Below are 6094 nucleotides of genomic sequence, written 5' to 3'. Positions count from 1 at the left end.
TCCAAATTAATCGTTTCTTCAATATATCCAAGCCATGGCTAATAGCCTACCATGAGGACGAAGCGTTCCCAGTGAACACCGTATCTTCGATCTTTCCATCAGGGTAGTATTTAGATTTGAGCAATCGGGCACAAAGGCTATCTGGTCTCGTAATAAGCCTCCAAGCCTGATGAGCTAGGAGGGCTTGATTAAAAAGACGAAAATCCCGAAAGCCAACACCTCCCTTGTTTTTTGGTTGCATGAGGTGATCCCAGCCCTTCCCATGTACCTTCCTCTTACCCTTCTCCGCACCCCAATAGAAATTCCTCACCATCCTAGTGAGATCATCACAGACTGAGAACGGCAGTTTAAAAACTCCCATTATGTATGTGGGAAAAGCTTGGGCAACTGACTTTATGAGCACCTCCCTACCCAGCTGAGCTAGGTATCCATCCCCCCACTGAACTAGCCTTTTGGTAAGGCTTGTTTGGAGGTTTTGAAACTTCCCTTTAGACATGCGACCCTCAGGTGTGGGTAGACCCAAATACTTCTCCTCAAAGACCAAACTTGTAACTTGTAGAGCATCCCTAACTTGCTCTTGAACCGGGACCGGGAAAGCTTCACCGAAGAACATAGAGCACTTGTGATAGTTTAAACTTTGACCCCTAGCTGAACTGTATAGATCTAGTGAGGCTTTAACCAGCTCAGCTTGATCCCTCGAAGCCTTGAAAAACAACAACGTATCATTTGCAAACAACAAATATGATATACCCGGTGCTCTCCTACAGATTTTAACTGGTACAATATCGCCAGCCTGCACCCTAGACTTCAGAATAACTAAGAGTCTATCTGCAACAAACAGAAACAAGAACGGAGAGAGTGGGTCTCCTTGTCGTAGCCCTCGAGACAGTGCGAAATGAATCCAGGAGAGTTCCATTTAATTTTACTGAATACCTCACCGATGTGACACACGCCATTACCCAGTCAATCCATCGCTGAGAGAACCCTAACCTTTTCATCACTTGCTCCAAGAAACCCCAATCCACCCGATCATAAGCTTTTGACAAATCCAGCTTATAAGCACAAAAACTCTTTGTAGGATCTTTCTCTTCTTTAATATAGTGTAAACACTCGAACGCAACTAGAGCATTATCCGTAATCATCCTGCCCGGTATAAAAGCACTCTGCTCCAAAGAGATTATGTCATCCAATAAAGGGCGCAACCGATTTACTAAGCATTTGAAAATTACCTTATAGGTCACATTATAGAGACTGATGGGTCTATAGTCCGACATTCTCGTGGGGTTGGGTATTTTTGGGATAAGCACAATGGACGTTGCATTCACTCCATCTGGCATGCATCCGGTGCTAAAAAAGTCTGTGACAGCAGCAATCACACTCTCCTTCACCACACTCCAGTTACATTGAAAAAACCGCACGAGATATCCATCCGAGCCTGGAGCCTTCAAAGGCCCGATATGAAACATTGCATCCGATATCTCCTCATCCGTGAAAGGGGCACACAGTCTTGCATTATCAGCTGGTGACACCACTTGTTCAAAAAGCCCAGCTATGGCAGATGCATCCAGAGAAGTATCGGCGGCAAAGATTTTATGAAAGTAGTCATTCGTGATCCTGCTCATAGCTGCAATATCTGAGTGAACGATTCCTATACTGTCCGTCAGTTCCTGAATCTTATTCTTCCTCGCCCTCCAAATAGCCTTGCTGTGAAAAAAATTTGTGTTACGGTCACCTTCCTTAAGCCAAGAAATCCTCGATCTCTGCATCCACAACATCTCCTCTTGATATAATAGTTCATTCATTTTATCCATTACTCTTCTTATTTCTTCCCTGTCCGCATTCATATGCATAAGCTGTTCCAGTTGGGAACGGGACTTCGCATGTTCCCTTGTCACATTTCCAAACTTCTTACTCCATGATCCTAAAGCAATCATAGTTTTGGACAAGGTGTCTCCTAGCTGTGAAAGATTTCAAATCTTGCCAACTACAGCTCATGCTTATTCCACCACTTTTGGCAACGTAGAATCCCTCTCCCAGAAGACCTCATACCTCCTGCTCCTCCCCCCAGTGGGACCCGGATCCGGCTCTCAGGAAAACCACCACATGATCGGAGCATCAAGAGGGTATATGTTCAACTGCAGCAAACACAAACAAGTTGCGCCATTCATTCGTAGCCACTGCCCGATCAAGTCTCACCTTAACATTTGCCGACCTACTTCGTCTGTTATCATATGTGAAAGGTAGGCCGGTGAAACCAAGATCCACTAGTTCACACATCTCCAACGTGTCCCGAAATGCTAACATCTGCGGCTCTGCCTGAGGCGTGATCGAGAGGTGCTCAAAATCCCACATAGCCTCGTTAAAATCACCTATCACCAGCCATGGCAAGTTATTGACGGATTTCAGATTCTGAATCTTAGTCCACATTAGGTGTCTGTTCTCCACCCTCGGCTCGCCGTACACAAAAGTGGCTCTCCATTGGGCAGCTCGTTCTCGAACTCTAATAATTGCATCAATAAATCTATCGTCTTGTTCCAAAATATCTGCCACACAATCTTCCCTCCAGTATAACGCCAAACCTCCACTCATACCATTGTTGTCCACAGCACAAAAACCCTTAAGACCTAATTTGGCTCGGATCCTCTTCATCTCCTCCTCCTTCTGTCTAGTTTCACATAGAAAAACAAGCATGGGGGAACGCGACTTGCAAAGCGTCGCTAACTCACGAACTGTCCGGGTGTTCCCCCTCCCCGGCAGTTCCAACTTAGGCAATTCATTGGGCTCGGCGGTCCTCCTCCTCGGAGGCCGCCTGTGTATAGGTATCCATATCAACTCCCTCATTTTCATCCACCCCTCCTTCTCCCTGCCTTCTCCTCTTCACAATAGGGTTCTTGCCAGGTGTCGCGTTAGGATCTGAAGAAATTTCCCCTGCATCCTCCCCACACTCCAGGCGAAGAACAACATCCGCCACCTTACCCGCCAAGTTTGGCATGGGTTGGCCACGGACATTGACCGTACCATCATCACTAACAAGTCTCTTTCTTGTTGTACGTGCCTCCTCAGCCCTTGCCATTTTGTATTGCATAATATTCATTCCTACCGTCAGCTCCACACCGCCCTCTCTCCAAGCATCATCATCCACCCGCTCATCCGCTGCATACGCTCTACCACCTCTTTCTCCTCCACCTCTACCTCTACCTCCACTTTTTCCTCCTCGACCCCCACCCCCTATGAAGCCGGCTTCCCCTCTTCTACCATCGGCCCCTCCACCTCTACCTCCTCTTGTACCTGAGCCCACCGGCTCGCTGACCCAATGCAACCAGTCTCCCCAATCGCACAATGCACTGTCATGGACTCCATCCCCGCACTCTTCCACAACATGTCCCATACGACCACAGAAATAGCAGAAGTCCGGGAGCTTTTCATAGAACACCGAATACCTCTTCCTCTCCTTCAACATTATATGGACAAACCTCACTAATGGCAATGTGACATTAACAAACACCCGAACCCGCAAGCAGTTGGATGGATTAATCTTCCCTTCATTAACAGTCATAGTAAACGGATGTTCTCCTACCTTCTTTGCCACCTTCTCCGCCAATTCCTTCCTCCTTGTCAAGCCGTCTGGCAAACCTTTAATCCTAGCCCAAAGTGGATACATGTTCAAAGCATATTCTTCCACGTTCGAGAAGCCATCATACTCTACCAAAACCACCGGATCCCTTCTGAACTGCCATAGCCCCCCTTCCATCATGTGCTTCCAATCCCCTAAACAATGACATTGAGCCAAAAACAAGTTGGGTCCTTTGATGTTGAAGGTCACCCCTGCGCACAAGCCCAAGCGTTCCTCATCGAGTTAAGCAGGGCAGCATGACTAAACGGCCTCAGGGTATGAACCCTAAAAAGCGCCAGCCACATGACGTCCTTGATCAATTCTTCTACCTCCCCAGACAAATCCAGATCTTCTTCCTCCTCTCCATGCAGGTTGAGGTTCTCGAACTCGTCCTGCAGATTATGTGATGGGCCATACTGATCCCCGTCAGCTTCTTCGTCTTCCTTCTGATCATCCTCATCCTCCCCCGCGACCTTCCCTCCATCTTCCCTGTTCCTCGTCATCGCGCTCGCCGGGGGAAACTCGACTCCCGCTACTGGATCTTCAACCCTATTCTCCCCTCCTTCCGGTTTCTCCGCCCCTCCGCGTACCTCCATCTTGTTCAAGTCTTACATGCAATCGCCGGAGAACAAGGCTGACTCCCGCAAAACGAACTTCGCGCGATCCCTAGCTCTCGATCGGTATATCTTACGTGGGTGTTGGTGTACTCCGACGGCGCCGCCGGTGGAAGAGTTGGACCCTAGGAAACCCTAGGGGAAAGAAACACCATAGTTCTTAGGAACTCCTGCAACAATAGCTAGGTGCCAATTCTGAGAGTCGTGAAGGTTGATTATTGAAGAAGTGTAGGGTACGAATTGTACTAGATGGCAGTCATTTGATGGATTTGAAAATTAGTCGGTCGATCGAGTAGCAATGATTCTTCAGCATCGATCTGCAGTGGATTGGTCGAATTATTGAACCAGAACACTTGCTTGTCATGGTCCGTTTTGGTTTTTAAACGCAGTATGCAGACACATACATACACATACACTCATTTCGACGAACGAACACGCATTCTATCTTTCTGAACACCTTTGACATATCAAGTCGGCGAGTTTAAAGATTAATTGACGAAGTCATCATAAGCGTCTGCTATTGACGTAAGGGTTAATATCACCATAAGTACATAAACTTGCGCGTCGTTAACAGATACATACATAAACTTGAAGAAAAAAAACAGATAAATAGTCACTTAACTTCTCATGTGTTAACATTTTGATACAAAGCAGTCCCTTGACTGCCAGATCACAGAGAATAATCTGTTTTTATTAGCTCTTAACTTAAACACCGTATCCCACTAAAAGAATAATCTGTTTTTATTAGACATAAAAAAAACTGTGTCAAACCTAAGGTTGGATCCCCGAGACTTCTCTTCTTTTCCGTTTTATTTGAGAGTTATCTTTGGTTCAATTTTGTATTTACTCATAGTACCGATCCTCTTTTATTTGGAATCCTATAACCTATTGTTTTTTACCTGGTCTTGGTACCTTTTTATTTGACGAAAAAAGGTTTCCCCCGCTTTGTATTCCAAAACAACCAACCGATACAATCAATGATAGGTGTTGGGGTGGAAGCAGCACAGTCACGCCCAAAAGAAACGAAAGAGAAACAACAAGAGAAAAGAATGCCAACAACGGCGGTTCGACGGAAACGGAGAAGCTTCACGACCACTGCGCCCATTGAAGATCTCCCACCAAGCTCCAAGGTTCCGAAGCACCGGTACCAATCAGCACCTCCAAGAAGGACCGCGACGAGGACGACGCTGCTGCCAAGGGTTTCCCCCGGTACACGACGAGGCGAGAGGAAGGTGCGCCCCCGACGCCCTCCAGGAAGGTCCGGCGGCACCCACCGGCGTCGCCGCGTCGGTGTCGGACAGGCCGACAGGGGTTTCCCCCGATCCCAACCCTCACCTCAGGTGCTCCAGAGCCTGCCACCAAACCGACCACCATCTTGCGCCACCATGGTCAAAAAGCCTCCACGCCGTCTCACCATGGCACCACGAGGTGAGGTCTGCACGACAAGGGATAGGAGCCGGGACTAGGGGCCGCGGCACCGTCGGCACGCGGGAGGGCACAACCTCCGCCGTCAACGACGGTAGCCGACCGGACACATAAGCAGGAGCCTACCAGGCCCATGTGCCCACAGACCCGGCCGGGAACTCCATTCCCGAATAGCTCCTGCCATCGCGCTGCAGCTGGCACGCCATCGGCATCGCCGCCCCCGTCCGAGCCGCTCCTCCTCCTCACCAGAAAGACGACGACGAAGCCACGCCAGGGACCGGCCCGCTAGGATCCAGATGGGGCCGGGAAGGCCCAGATCTGGGCCGGGGACGCGTCGCCGGCCACCGCACGCCACCACGCCGCCCTGCTTCCAAGGGCAGCACCACCACCGCGCCTACCGCCGGCGACTGCGCCGGGTCGCCGGGCCGCCGCCAAGCCGAGC

Source organism: Triticum dicoccoides, chromosome 7A, assembly GCF_002162155.2.
Source record: "Triticum dicoccoides isolate Atlit2015 ecotype Zavitan chromosome 7A, WEW_v2.0, whole genome shotgun sequence".
In the NCBI taxonomy this organism is placed as follows: domain Eukaryota; kingdom Viridiplantae; phylum Streptophyta; class Magnoliopsida; order Poales; family Poaceae; genus Triticum; species Triticum dicoccoides.
The sequence above is the reverse complement of the archived record's forward strand: the minus strand, read 5'-3'. Positions refer to the sequence as shown.